Genomic DNA, 16,052 nt, shown 5'->3' on the forward strand with positions numbered 1-16,052 from the left:
CATAAAAACATAAGCCAAATGATTGGTAACAACAAGAATGTAATTTCAATTATGCTCGAGTTGAGAGACTATATTGTTACCAGATCCATACTACAGAAATATGAAAGAAAATTTCAGGACAAAAGAAAATGATAGAAATTGAAAATTAAGTTCTACAGAAAGGATTAAAGAGGTTTGAAAGCATAATAAGTATTAGGGGTTGCTACTGGAATTGTATTTTATTTTCTCAAATGTTTATAAAATCAACTTAATGTTTAAAATGAAAATAGATGGTATCCTTTGGGATTTAGCTTATTTTAGAAATAAAATCTATGACAATAATGGTACAAAAGACAAGAGGAGGCAGAGAGTAGGGTAAGATTTTTATATCATACACAAAGTGTTATTATGATACTTATTTAATATGTTAATGTAAGTAATCATACTAAAGATCCACTAAGAAGAAAAATTAATCTTAGATTTAAAAATATTTAAAAAAAAAAACAAAATGATTACTAAAACAAACACAAGAAACCCATAAAACCAACAAGCAAACAAAACTAAAATAATCTAAAAGAAGACAGGAAATAAGACCGAGGAAGAAATGGAAAACAAATCAATGCCAGATGGCAGACTTAAGCCTAGCCATATCAACCAATAAATTACATAAATAAACTAAATGCTACAAATTAAAGAGACTCAAAGTGGATGAAAAAGCAAGCCTCAAATGCATGCTTTTAAAAGAAAACAGATTTTTAAACCAAAGGTACAAATAGGTCCATAGTAAAAGATGAGCAAGTATATTATAGCTCTCAGCACTAACATCAAGTTTACTAGGTGTTCCAATAATATACCCTCATGTTACTGGAGTCCTAGCCCAGAGGCATTACTCCAGAGGATCTCAATTTTAGGTTCAGCTACTCGCACCAGCATCAAATGGAGAAATAATAGTGAAAAGGCAGAAAGGAATTTAATCAATATGGCAATGTTAGGAAGAGGAGGAAATCAAGCATCTCAGCCATATTGAATCCAGACATAAGCTACAGAATCTGAGCACAGGGGAAACACTCGGGCAGAGAAGGTTCTGCATAACCAAGCAACTGAACTCTAGCTTCACAAAATTTCTGTCTTCTGGGAGATTCTTATGTCCTATGGGGACAATCTGGTCCCCAAGAGATGATTAAAGCTTTTTGGAGTAATCTCATTGTGGAGTGATTTGAAAGACTCTGCTGTACCTGGAACCCATGATAATTGAACTCATGATAACTATTTTGTAGACAGCCATTCTCTGAACAATGAATATGCCTACATGTAGAGTCACATAGGTATCTGACTCAAGTCAAGAAGACAAGTGAAAAAGCAGAAACTCCAGGCTTCTATCCTGCTCTTCAATACCTTGTGGGGTCAAGTGAGGAGTCAATGCTTTTCAGCCAAAGCAGAGTTTAAATCCATTTTATACTTAGGAAACTATAGGAAAATCAAATATCACAATAGGAAGAAAAATTCTCAATAACAGCTTGATTTTCCCAGAGTAAACAATAGATTAAAGCAAAATCTCAGAACCTGTGGATCAAGAAAAGGAATAAATATGCAAATCCTCAGTTTAGAGTTTAATACCCATGTCTCATTAATCAGTAGAAAAATTAGACAATAGACTCACCAAAGATAGAGAAAACTTGAATGTAACTAGTCAATTTGATTTAATTAACATTTTTATTCAACAAATCCCAAAAGCACATTCGTTCCCCCATGAGTCACTGCTAACAGACAGCAAGCTAGCTGCCTCTTAAACAAAACCCAGGAAATTTCAAGTGATGGAATTCACAACTGGCTCTTAAAAAGAAGTTAACTACATGGTCCCCAAAACACACTGAAGTTAAACAGTTGACTTGTACAAGTAACTGACAGATTAAAGTATAAAACAGGAAATTATAAAATTTTAACTTAAAATTAGGGGTAAAAATTCAACACATCAAAACTCTTAGGATGTTGGGGACAAGAAAGAGTAGTGGGGACAAATCAGAACAAGTACAATGACAGATTTGTGACAATGTCACAAGGAAACATCATCTTGTATACTAAATAAATTAAAAAGTTTCATTCTGTGTTCTTGGTAAATTTAATTTTAAACATTTTATAGTTAGTTTGTGCTTTGTCATGAGTCAGCATGTCAACTGGTTGAGGGAAAGGGGAGGAAGAAGAAGAGGAAGTAAGGAGAGGGAGTAGGAGGAAGGAAAGGGGAAGGGAGAACTGTAGACACTTGAAAGATGTAACCTAAAATGTTGAACTGTGAGCATCAACTGAATTCAACACAAATACAAGACTTTAGACTTAGGCCAAATTTAGAATAAAACATTGAGGGCTGAGGCTCTGGGGCTCTGGTATGATCTAGACTTCCTGAGGGGAAATTTCGTTTCAGTGGACAGTCATGTTCCAGGAGCATTTGTGCAACAATAGCATTTACCTTAGGAGCATCTTACCAGCCATAAGCTATAGGATACAGATAGAGCTCTGACAAGAAAGAAGTAAGATCTCCAGTGTGTGTGTGTGTGTGTGTGTGTGTGTGTGTGTGTGTGTGTGTGTGTGTTATACTGAGAACACTGAGTTCAGTTAGTGTTGCCTAAGTGTGCATGGGTGTAGAGCCACCCACTGAGGCATGGGCAACCTACTAGCAGAAGTCATGTCCCCAAAGAAATGTGACTCTTCCTCCCTCAGCAACCATCCAAGAAGGGGATCTCTTTCCCCTTCTCCCATTCATGTTGAAAATTTTTGACTGGCTTGAAATTATATATGTCTTATATAAGTTGAGGGGGGAATTGGAGTCAGGGGAACTAAGGAGAGTTGGAATAAGTAAAGATGGATATATGTGACCAAAATGCATTCTATGGATGTGTTGAAAATGTCAAAGAATAATTTTTTAAAATGTATATGTTAAATTCTTAACTGTAAAACATGTTGGTTTTTTGTTTGTTTGTTTGTTTTGTTTTGTTTTGTTTTGTTTTTTGAGACAGGGTTTCACTGTGTAGTTTTGCACCTTTCCTGGAACTCACTTGGTAGCCCAGGCTCGAACTCACAGAGATTCACCTCGCTCTGCCTTCCAAGTGCTGGGATTAAAGGTGTGCGCCACCACTACCTGGCCTGTAAAACATGTTTAAGTAGAATTCAAATCTACATTATCTATGTGATTTTAACAGCCAAAATGTATTTCTGTAAGTGAGTAAAGAATGGGTGCAAACCATAGGACTACAAACATGGAAATGTAAAATTACAAATGTACAAACCTCTATACACACAGAGCTGTGGGATTACAGTGAGGTGACCAAGCTCATAATAAGACTTAACCACAAAGACTAAAAATAACTGAGACGCTAAGAGCAAGGACACCAGATAAAGTACAAATAAAAATTAATATTCCTACAAATTCTTTAAGTGCTAATGCAGGTGGAAAGATACTTAAAAATGATCACCAAAAGTTCTCAGGTACTTGAATAGAATTTTTATAGCATTTCCAAATGATAGTTTAAAAAAGAAAAAAATTAAGAAGTATTTTAGAAAGAAAGCGTAGACTCATTTATAGAACAGTTGAATGAAATTATATATGTCTGAGACAGTGTATCACTTGTAGCCTTGGCTGAACTAGAACTCACATTGTAGCACAGACCTTGTTTATGTCTCCTCAGTAAAAGTCTGTCACACAGCACTAACCTGATGGTCATCCTAGGAAAGCCTCCTGAAGGCCCATGGCCACCTTGATATGCCTTCCCAAGAAAGCCCTTCCTCAATCCAGATTTTTCCTAAAAAAAAAAAAAAATCCTCTTTAGGACATGCCTAGAGTCCTCTTCCATTTCTGTGAGGTGAGCCAGATTGAGGTCCAGTTCCAGAGCTTACCTCATCTGCAGGTTCGTTGATGAGTTTGTCTTTATCTCCAAAAGAGTTTGGGCTAGAGGTCATCTGTCCAGACAGTCAGAAAGCACTTCAAACAAGAAGTGCCTGAAATACCATTGGGGAGCACTCTTCTTGTCTTCCTACTCCTTCTCCACAGGGCTTTGAGCACCTCTTTCAGCAATACAAAGGCCTGTCTTGGAGGGCCTCAACAAGTTGGGGGCAGGCAGGACTCAGTCTTTCAGAGTGAGAGCTTCTCGGCACTCACAAATAAAGGAAAAACGTTTTAATTAGCACACAGCTGTAACCTCTAGTTATTTCTTAAAGAAACCCAGCCCAGATCAGAAACATTTTGTGGTTTATATAGGATTAGGCATCATCATAGTTTCATGGTCATCTTATGGTGATCTTTTTATCCTTGCCCCAAAAGAGATTTTTTTCCCCAAAACTAAGCAAGTTTTATAGAATCTGAGATTTGCAGTTTCTAGTTAAGACAGTGTTATCTTTAGCAAACAGAACTTGTTGTCTACATGGATATTGGCGGTGGTCACTTAGTGGAGACAAGCAGATGTTATACTTTTCAGAAAAAGTGAAGGGACAAGCAGGTTTATAAAAGCAGAAGTTGGTAGTTCAGTGTTAACTTTGTTGTCTCAGATTAGAAAGTTTCTTGCTGTGGATATCACTCTGTGTAAATAAAGTTCTGATTGGCCAGTGGCCAGGCAGGAAGTATAGGCGGGACAAGAGAGAAGAGAATTCTGGGAAGTAGAAGGCTGGAGGAGACATGGCCAGCCACTGCCATGGAAAACATGTAAAGACACTGGTAAGCCACAAGCCATGTGGCAAAGTATAGACTAACAGAAATGGGTTAATTTAAGATAGAAGAAGTAGATATACAAGAAGCCTGCCACAGCCATACAGTTTGTAAACAATGTAAGTTTCTGTGTGCTTTCTTGGTTGGGTCTGAGAGACTGTGGGACTGGCGGGTAAGAGAGATTTGTCCTGACTGGGCCAGGCAGGAAAACTCTAACTACAGTTTCTTACTTTTTTCCTTTCTTATGTAACTTAAGTAAGCTTGTTAATCATACTTAATTAATGTTAAAGCTTGCTATTTTCCCTTTACTCCTCAGTGTAAGTAACCCTTCACCTACATTCCTATTAGTAATACCAGTCAAACCCCCATTGTTCACTAAGGTGACTTTGGTACAACTGTCACTGTGGTCTTTTGTGGGTTCTCTCTCTAGGGTCAGTAGATGTCTGTGTCTTCCTGAGAAAAATCTGTAATACAACAGAAGGCCATAGTGACAGGCTGTGGACACCTCAAACAGGATCTCAAAAGAAGGTGCAAAGTTCAGGGAAAACAACAGTTGCAAAACTCCAGTATAACATAAGACATAGATCACACAAAATTCTGATCACATAGGTCACACAAAAACAACTCTGCACCTAGGCACACTCTAGGAACTTTTCAAAGTATCCCAGGCAAAGTAGAAGAATTGAACATGACCAGGGAGCAAAGACAGATTATTTATGAAGAAAAAATAGGTCAACAGTAAAATTTTTATTATCCGTAGCAGTGATTAAAAGACAACATAATGGTATCTGTAGGTTATGAAGGAAAGAAAAGACCATCAAGAGTTAACTGTACAAAACACATTGTCAGGTAGTTAATTTGATACTCTCTAACAACCACCCAGATAACCCATCAAAAAGAAGGAATTTCATTATAAAGTAGACAAGATGAAAGAGACTGAAAGCTTTGGAAGAATGATGGAATATCACTTAAGTTACTTTGGGGAGCCAAAGTGATGGTTCAGCAGTGAAGAGCATGGTTGCCTATAACTCCAGCTTCAGTGGATCCAACATCTTCTGTCCTACGCAAACACTGCAGACACTCACTTTCACAAATCAACATTCTAACATATACATTTCAGAATAAAACAATTAAAAATAAAATATTTTAAAAATTGATTTTTATAACGAAATTATTTTTAAAATATATCGCATTGTAGAAAGGTGAATAAACTAGAAAAAAACCTTATGAACCAACAATGAAAGTAAGAGAGTAAAAGAAACATCAGTGAAAATAAATCTGGAAAAAGAAACTCACACTAAAGTCTTCCAGATACACAATCCAAGCATCTTAGAAATAAGTTCAAACATACCAACTTCTACCAAAGATTAGAAGATCATACTCAAATAATTAAATGTGAAATTATCAATTGCAAAGCAACACTTTTAAACTGAAAAATGGAAAAGAAGAATTAGAACAAAAATATTAAGTAAAGATTCAAAGAAATAGATTTACTACAAGAAAATTAACCTTAGTTTAAATAAAGAATAAATTTGAAAAACTAATAAGACTGTATATTGATAATAGAAACAAAAGGATAAAAGAACACAAACTCCAAAGTACCTAATAATTTCACTTCTAACACATAAAGTAAAACTAACAAAGTTATGCAAATCCATAAAGGACAGTTGAACTCAAACACTCTGAATTTAAAAGTGCAATAGACTAAAAATGTGATTTGATTATTTAAGAGCAAATAACATATACTGACTTTATATGATTTTCTTTTATTTTTGTATCTTTTCCATTATCACAATAAAATACTCTGACAATAGCAACTTAAGGGAGAACAGATTTATAGATATAGTTCATCATGGTGGGATAGTCAAGGCAAGGAGGAGCTTGACGTAGTGGGTCACATGTCATCCTTAGTCTGAAGCAAAGAGCAATATAAGCATAGATGCTACTGCTCAGCTTGCTTTCTTTACTCTTACACAATCCACAACCCCTTGCTTAAGGAATGGTGCCACTCACAGTGGGTGGATCTTCCTACTTCAATTAACATGATCAAGATTATTACCTATAGGCATGCATAGAGGCACAGATGAACATCCGCCAAATGATTCTAGATTTTATCAAGTTGACAGTTAACACTAACCATCACATCTTACTTGGATTGTTTTGCAAAATGGAATCTATATCAGGCAGAAAAACAAATTATAAAAAACTGGAGATACAGTTAAAAATCAATATATAACAGAACTAATCAAAAATTATTTTAAAAGTGACATAGAAAAATGGAGTCATTATTTAAATTATTATTAGAAGCACTTGAGTTTGAAAGTCCAGTTACCAATTCAAAGGGATTTGAGATTCAACTAAAATGGAGATGAAGGACCAGAATTGGAGAACACAACTGTATCAGTACATGTTTCTGAAAGGAAGCTGTTCTCCCAGGGACTATATATGTAAGGAGACTCCTCTCAGATAGTATGGTGAGGGTTTTCTTGCTTCTCCCAAGCTAAGGCTGCCATAATTCTGCCCTGTTAATGCAAGAAAAAATACATTTGTAGAAAGAAAAATGGAATTACATTATGCTTTCAATTTAATTTTTATTTAAATGATTTACAAGTTATAAGTTTTGTTCTAGATATCTAAATACAGTGTAATAAAATATTAGACATAAAAAGTATCAGTTTGGCTAGGCTTAGTGCTGCATACCTTTAATCTCAACTCTCAGAAGGGAGAGACAAGCTGATCTCTGTAAGTTTGAAGGCAGCCTGGTCTATAAAGTGAGTTTCAGGGCAGCCAGGGCTGTTATACAGAGAAACTTGTCTCAAAACAATAACAACAACAAAAGACAACTCAGTTTGTGATAGAGTGTCCTTTATTCAGTATGTCATCCTGTGTTTGGGTCTGTGAGATGTCTCAGAGGGTAAAGCACCTGCTGCCAGCTCTGATAACCTGAGCTGTTTAATCCCTGGGCCCTACATGGTGGAAGCAGGAAACCAACTCCGGTAAGTTGTCCTCTGATCTCCTAACCTGAGCAATCACACACACACACACACACACACACACACACACACACACACACACAAATAAATAGGTAAATAAGTAAATAAACATGTAATAAAATTGTTTTTAAAAGATGAAAATGTTTATCACATAATGTAGAATAGACACCAAATAAAATATAACTCTTTAGAAATTATCCTGTTCTCTTTGCTTCCACCAGATGCGATATCACACAAAAATCACTGTTGAGTCTTTTTATCACAAGTCAAGGACCACTGTAGGACAACATTGTATTTTGTTTGTAATTAGAGATAAGTATTAATTAAAATATTTGAACAAAAACCATGGATCTAAGAGATTATTCCAATTACTTTTCTACTGACTTAAATTCTACCTTCTAAAGGCACTCTGTATTTCATTTCCTCAAAATTCAAGAACAATGGTATTTTTATCTCCTGTCAATAATCTGTCTCATTTATCTTTTTCCATTGCTTGATATTTTGTAGAAGTCTAAGGGAATTGTGTTTTGACTTCATTATACCCATTCATTATGCATTCAAGTCCTCAGCAAGACCATATCAGAAACCCCAAACCACAGAGGCTTTGCTGGCTTGGACTTAGGCTTCTGATACCATATCTGAATTATGAAGTATTTAATTTAAAAAATTCCTCACAGAGAAAATAAGGATTCTAATAACCATCAATTTGCAATCCACATTAAAAATTTAGAATTAATTATTTCCTTGCAGTTTCTAGGACATTGCCTCATGAATAACTCTCTTTAAAGATACTGTATCTCTCATTCTACCCTTGTTCTTTATTCTCCAAATGGTGAACCGTAAACTTTTTGCATAGGAAACAGGCAAACACACAAAACCTAGTAAGGCAATAGAAGCTTGTAAATCAGCATAAGAAAGGGCATTCTCAAGCTGTGGTCATTCTTTTATTATTATTGTCTTAATATGAATGTAATATCCTCAAAGATGTCCACTTACTATTCCTTCATTTTTTTAAGTGATAAGAGAAACGTTTTCAGGTAATAATATCTCTGAGCTTACTGGGCTAGAGAAGCGCAGAGTGGAGGCTCAGTGAACCTCATGAAAGGTGACACCTGTACTTCCAACACCACTAGGACTGTGTGCTGCTCAGTGATTGGTGTCTGGGGTGGTCTGTGGTGGTTTGAATAAGTATGGCCCCCACAGACTGCAGTGTTTGAATGCTTGACCCATAGAGAGTGGCACTATTAGGAGGTGTAGCCTTGTTAGTGTAGGTGTGGCCTTGGAGGAAGTGTGTCACTATGGGGCAGGCTTTGAGGTCTCATATGCTCAAGCTATGCCCAGTGTGCCAGACAGTCTCCTTCTGTTGCTTGTGAATCAAGATATAGAACTCTCAGCTCCTTTTCCAGCACCATGTCTGCCTATATGCTACCATGCTTCTAACCATGATGATAATGGACTAAACCTCTGAACTATAAGCCAGTTCCAATTAAATGTTTTCCTTCATAAGAGTTACTGTGATCATAATACATCTTCACAGCAATAGAAATCCTAACTAGAGGTCTGAATGAGATTAGAGATGCACATGTTCTCATACTGTAAAATACTTATTTTCTTCATATTTGGACATAGGAGAGAAGCAAGGCTACTTTTTCTTGTTTCTAGGGTTTAATGTAGTAAAGATCTTTACAAAGATTAAGAAGAAAGGAAATCCTCTTTGGTAGGCAGAGTAAGCCCAGAGACAGACAGTGGAGTTCAGTGACTTTGGGTGATGAGGAAAAATACAAGTACAGACCAAGAGCTAGGCAGCTTCCAACATCATAGGCCAGTGCGGGGGAGGTAATGGGAGGTTGACATCTACTTTGAGATAAATATGAAGCCAGAACAAAAGGAAGACAAGACCTAATGGTGGAAATCCTCTCTTGGGTTTTGTGGTGAGAAGATGGTAAGAGGGCTAAGGTGACAGAGAAGCATTTTGGCCAGGAAGGTCATGGTGTGGGCCTGTGTGGCCAGTTAGTGTGATCCTTCTAAGGAAGAAGGTCAGTGTGGCCTAGGGTTCTGGGATTCCCAGGAGACAGCATAGGCAGATAAGTAGTGGAACAGACCATAGAACAAAAGAGAGGGAGCCTTTAGTTATTGACTTGGGTGAGCACAGTGCTGTCTTCCAGGAAAGGTATTGATTTCACAGCTCCTGAGTGGCTTGTCCTGCTAAGAGAGATGCCATGGACACTATACCAGGGCACTAACCATATGAAACACCAAGGACTTCATGTTTCCACACAGTAATCAGGAGAGATACTATAGCCTCCACATTCCCAGACAGAAACTAGGAGAGATGCAATGAGCACCATTTCCCTAGATAGCAACCAGAAAAGATGTCATGGACACTGTGTAGTTCACAGATGGTGAACACGAGAGATATCAAAAACACAACACCCACATACAATGATCAGAAGGTATGTTGTAGACACCATGTCCACAGAAAGTAACCAAGAGAGATTCTGTGGGCTCCATGTCTCCAGGCATTCACCAGAACAGATTTCACCAGAAGAGATATTGGTTTCATACTTCTTGAGGGGCAGCTTGATTCTGTCCTTCCAGAACCCCAGCTTTTTCCCAACTTGAAGGCTGATTTATTTTTTAAGTAAGAGAGAAAGTTCTGGTTAATTGCAGTCAGCATGTGGAGGTGGTCTTGGAATAAGGTTCTAATCCAAATGCCACCTCCTTCCAGATTTTACCTATGAGCTGAGCATAAGCCCCCTGATTGCTCATGCATTACTGCCATCTGATCTGCAGCTGAAAGTTTGCATAGCAGAGATATGCTTACTGTTAGTAGAGAGCCACCTGCCCAACTACTACCAAGACTTTGAGTACCAGTATCATGTGGGAAGACTTACATGTGAGGATGAAGCAAACACATCAGTTTCCTGCTGCCTAAGACAACTTGAGCAAAGAACAGATAAATTCTATGAGCACCACAGGACAATCCTGATGTACAATTTCAAGGCATTAACACTACTATGAACAGTAACAAAACACAGGACAGTGAAGCCCAACTCCATTCAGCTGAATAATCAAGCAAAACTGCAAAGATCCAAGGCTTAGACAAATGTAGCATCTCTAAATGAATATACCATCCAGTAAATGTCTTGTAAAACCAAGAGTTAAAAATGTCCATGGAACTCAGGAAAAAAAAAATTCATAGTTTGTTTTTAGTTTTTCTACAAATGTGTGTAATGATTCTGTCTGCGATGTGTGTTGTAACAGTTTTGAAAGTTTTTGTGGAAGACAAAATCAAAAGCAATGCATGTGACTGAAGTTTTTTTTCTTTGTCCTCCCCCCTCCCACCCCTGCCCCTGCTTTCTCCCCTAGTTCCTCCCCCCTCCCCCATTCCCATCTCCTCCAGGGCAAAGACTCCTGGGGATTCAGCTCAAACCTGGTAGATTCAGTACAGGCAAGTCCAGTCCCCTCCTTCCAGGCTGAGCAAAGTGTCCCCACATAAGCCCCTGAAGTTTTAATCTAGATAATCTTAAGAAAATTTTTGAGAAAGCAGAAAGGATACTGAGTTAAGAAGTCGGTGCAAGAATCTTTGTGTTTAAAATGCCGGATACTGAAACATTTCTTCAGCTGGTAGACAGATACACTACTTATTTGGCTAGTATGGAAGATTATCTAATACTTCTTTTTCATTCCTTCCTCACATTTTTAAACTGGGGCTGGAGGGAGGTAAGCTGGAGAAACCAGTACCATGGCCAGCAGTGAGGCTCCTTTAAAGAGGAGTTTTCATAAATGTTGTTTTTGGCAAGACCTGTGACTGTTACTTCCCTCTCCTGTCTGTCAGGATAATGTGTAAAACCTGTCTCCACACATCTCCTAGGAGAGCATTCTGTTCTTTGGGTTTGCAGCGACTTTTGTCATTTAAAACTAATTGGTATATTTCAAACCAGTGCAGGTTGCAGTACTTAGAGTGGCATGTAGATGTGGATAGGCTCATGATCCAAAATGCCCTGACCCATCTGTACTCACAGATGCCTTTGTCCTTGGGGGATGTCTGGAAGAAGTAGAGGCTGGGGGTGAATGTCATCCATCCTGCCCAAAAGGGTCTCAAGTCTGCTGAGTGTTGAACATGATCCTGGTTGAAAACTGACAGTGGTTGTGAATTCATTTCTGAAACTGAGCTAAAATTAAGAATCTAATCATTCACTTTTTATTCATTTGTGCTTTTAACTCACATGTAGTCAGGTATGGGCAGCACAGGAAAACTGTTCTACCCTTCTTGACACACACATGAAATAGGCCTAAGCAAATAAAATTACACTGCCCGTGTGGGGGCAAGTGTATTTGTACGTGTGCATGCTGTGTATGCCTGGGTGTTGAAGTATGCTTGTGTGTGCATATATAAGAATGTGTTTATGCAGGCACATACATTCTGTGCATACAGCAAGGAGACAAAGACAGTGAATGACTAATTCACATAACTGTGTGAATGAAGTATTGTGGAGTATCATTTCTATCTGTAGTCTAGCTTAAGTTGAGGGTTGGGCTGGCGGACCTTAATATCCATTGGCATTCTAGAACGTCAAAATTTATAGGTGGCCTGAAGCACACCATTGAAAATTACACCAAGGTTCAAGAATAAAGAGACAACACAGTGTTAAATTTCCTCCTTCAATCCTTTCTACCCCATGTCTTGATTACAGTTTATATGGGGAAAGTCAGAAAAAAATTTGGGGAAACCTCAAATTCCTTAGTTGAAAACTCATTGCCTTTATAAAACATGAAAAATTAAGGCAGCATCCTCCCAAAAAAACAATCTTTTTTTCCTCTGTGCTGAAAAAAATGTTACATGTTGTTGTATCACAAAAGAAAACTTTGTCCAAGTATAATATGTATTATTTCTGTGTAAGATTATGTGTTTAAAACGTTACTTTTCACAAGTATTATGAAAAATACTTTAAGATAAAAATTAGAAAGATATCATATCTTGGTCCTAACATAAAACTGGTGATGCTGTGCTTAGAGAGGCCCAGCTGCCAGACACCCAACAGTACAGGTTTTATGTTTGCCAATGTTTGCTGAATACTCAACACAATGCCATTTTGTTTTTATATAGAGAAGTCTGAGCCAGGGTTCTTATAAAAGTTCCATTTCTTATCTGAAGTCATTAATTTTAAATATACATATATATATATATATATATATATATATATATATATATATGTATGTATTTCTTTGTCAACTGAGCACAAGAACATATATCTGAGGCACACACAAGATAATGCAGGCCCGCCTGGGGAACAGAGGCCTCACCTTGGTGTGTCCCTTTTCCCACTCCAGACACAGAGATACATGCTGGTGAAGCAAGTTCCTTGTGTGACAACTCCAGCGAGTCAGGCTCTGAACTGTGTGCCTCCAGGTTGTGCCTGTTCTGCTCCACTCTGCTGGGTGTCCACACACTTAGGAACATTTATTACTCCAATCTACACCATGGTCATGGTGTGCCAGTGTCTGACTCAGTGCTGTTTGGAGATTGAAGTAGGATTTTTTATAAAGGACAGAAGGGAGGGGCAAGGGATGAACCCACTGCTCTGCTTTCTGGCTGATAGATCCAAGCAGACTGCACTTATGTCTACAGAGCCAGCAAGGACAGCTGATGAGGATTTTTTTCCCTGAAGGGACAAAGAATCTAGGAGAGAGAAAGGAACAACTTACTTGCTGTTCAAACTCTTCAGGAGCCTTCACTGTATTGTCCTAGGACCAAATAAAACATTGCCAAATGTATAATAAATTCAATGTTATAAAAAGCAAAATGTAATTAACATATTTAAAGTATTGGTATTCACATTTTTGTTTGTTTGTTTTTGAGCCAGGGTTTCTCTGTGTAGCCCTGGCTATCCTGGAACTTGCTTTGTAGACCAGGCTGGTCTCAAACTCAGAGATCCACCTGCCTCTGCCTTCCAAATGCTGGGATCAAAAGCATGTGCCAGCCGGGCAGGGGTGGTGCATGCCTTTAATCCCAGCACTCAGGAGGTAGAGGCAGGTGGATCTCTCTGAGTTCGAGGCCAGCCTGGTCTCCAAAACAAGTTCCAGGAAAGGCACAAAGCTACACAGAGAAACCCTGTCTTGAAAAACAAAACAAAACAAAACAAAACAAAAGGCATGTTCCACTACCACCTGGATGATAATCATATTCTTTAAAAAAACATAAATATTAATCTTGTTAAAAGTAAACAGACATAATACACTGAAGAACTTTGAATGTGCTACCCTTGCCTCCACAGAAGTTTTATTATCATTTGGGACCCTCCCAAGGGCTCACGGATTGATAGACTGTTCCCTGGATTGGCAGTGAGAGGTGAATGGGCCATGAGAGCACCATTTTCATGTATAAACTAATCTACTGATGAATTCATAGCTGAACTGACTTTTGGAAAACATGGCCTGGTTAGAGGAAGTAGGTCACGGGGCACACTTTTGAAAGACACCTTGTCTCTGACACTTTCCTGATTTAAGTTGTTTTTCTCTACCACATGCTCCCACCTTGATGCTGACTTACTGGCACAGGTCACAGAGTAACAAACCAAGTGACCTTGGGATGAACCCTCTAAACTAGTGAGCCAAAATAAACATTTTCTTCTTAAAGTGGTTTCTTTAAGGTATTTGTCACCACTCTTGCACATTCCTGCAAAGGGCCATCCACATGAACTCCAGGAATCTTCCTGAGGATTCTCCCAAGGGACATCCAAGCTCCTCTGTCTCAGGAGCTAGACTGATTTCACAGAGTAGCCAGAAGAAAAGTCAGGGTGCTGATCATGTGGGGAATAATTGCTGCTGCAGAATTACACTGAAGAGTGATAATCCATGGCCAGAGATGGAGGATGGAGTCATCTGAATTGATTCCCCAGATCATCTGCCCAGAGTATCTAGAGCACCCAGTCACAGAAAGGACTGGACATTTGCTGCATGGGTCACAAGTTAGTACTTTCTAACCTATAGGCAGAGTTTCTACTGTACACCATTCCTGTGGTGGAACAGGCTTTGATTAAAGGGTTCCTGTCAAAAGTGGATGTTCCTACAAGTGTTTGTGGGCTTCACAAACTATAAACAACCACCTCAGGTACTCCCAGCCTTTGTTGGTCTCCTATTTAAAAATTATATATACTTATAGTAAATGAAAATTTTATAGTAATAATTGTCTTTATTCTTCCCCAAAGTATTTACCTCAGTGTAGTTATGGCTATCCCAGTGATAGGTCCCCTGACCTATCATTGAATTCCTGTGTTAGGCAGACTCCATAAATGAGTTTACAAACACTACTTGTTCATAGGTATTTTAAACTTTTCATCATTTCTTCCAAGATGAGTCTGGATTAAGGAGAAGGCAACAGGAAAGGAAATATGCACCTTCATCATCCATCACGCAGGTCAGTCTCTACAGGGCCTGTGAGAAGACACACAGACACAGGTGATGAGTCTCTGCACTTCCTCACAAGATACCCAAGCCTACAGAGATATTTGTCAAATGTAATGTTATAAATCTTCAATGACTAACTCACAACTTCTTGATCACCAGGGTACAGTGATCCTTGCTGAGGAAGATAGATTGATCCTTGAGGAAGGATTGGTCTCCCTAGGAAGGATGCCTGTACTTAGCTCACCTGGGAAAGGTACCACATGCTCTTCTACTGAGAATTAAACCACAAGTCCCATGAGAACTGGGATCAGTTGGCCAAATGTGCCCATCAAGGAGTACTTTCTATGAGTGAGGCTTGCAAGGTCTTCTCTAGATGCCATGAGCCAGCTTTGGATTCTTGACAAAAGCAAGAAAGGTCTACAAGCCAGGTTCAGCACAAGATGGAATGAGATCACCCCTGGATTTTCATGAGATTGAATTGAGAATGACTGAAATCATCCAAAGCCAAAGTCGGAGTCTGAGACCCAACCAGGACTTGTATCTCAAAGATGCCTCACAGGCTCAGTTATGTTCTACTACTCAGCATTGCTGCAATGGCCTGATACTTAGTGAGTCTTCCAAGGAGTCTTCACCATGATTGCCAGTGCAGGAATGAGAGTTGGCCAGCAGGACTCTTTCCCATCGAAAATAAATTGCATCCTACCACTTGGGGTGAAATAAGAAACGTTCGCAAGGGATAAACTTTGAAATGAGACCTATGTGACGCATTGTACATTCCTACATACTGTGGCATGTCATGGGAAATTCTTAATAGCTGAATGTAGAAATTAGATACCCCAATGATTCATATGCATGAGGAGTAGGCACGGTCCAAGCATATGGTAGGGGCATATCTTGTGCACATTGCTTATTTGGGACTACATCTCATTTTGGCATCCAGACAGACTTCCAATCAGGTTGAATTAGGCCAGTAATAA

This window comes from Onychomys torridus, chromosome 21 (genome assembly GCF_903995425.1).
Source record: "Onychomys torridus chromosome 21, mOncTor1.1, whole genome shotgun sequence".
NCBI classification, from domain to species: domain Eukaryota; kingdom Metazoa; phylum Chordata; class Mammalia; order Rodentia; family Cricetidae; genus Onychomys; species Onychomys torridus.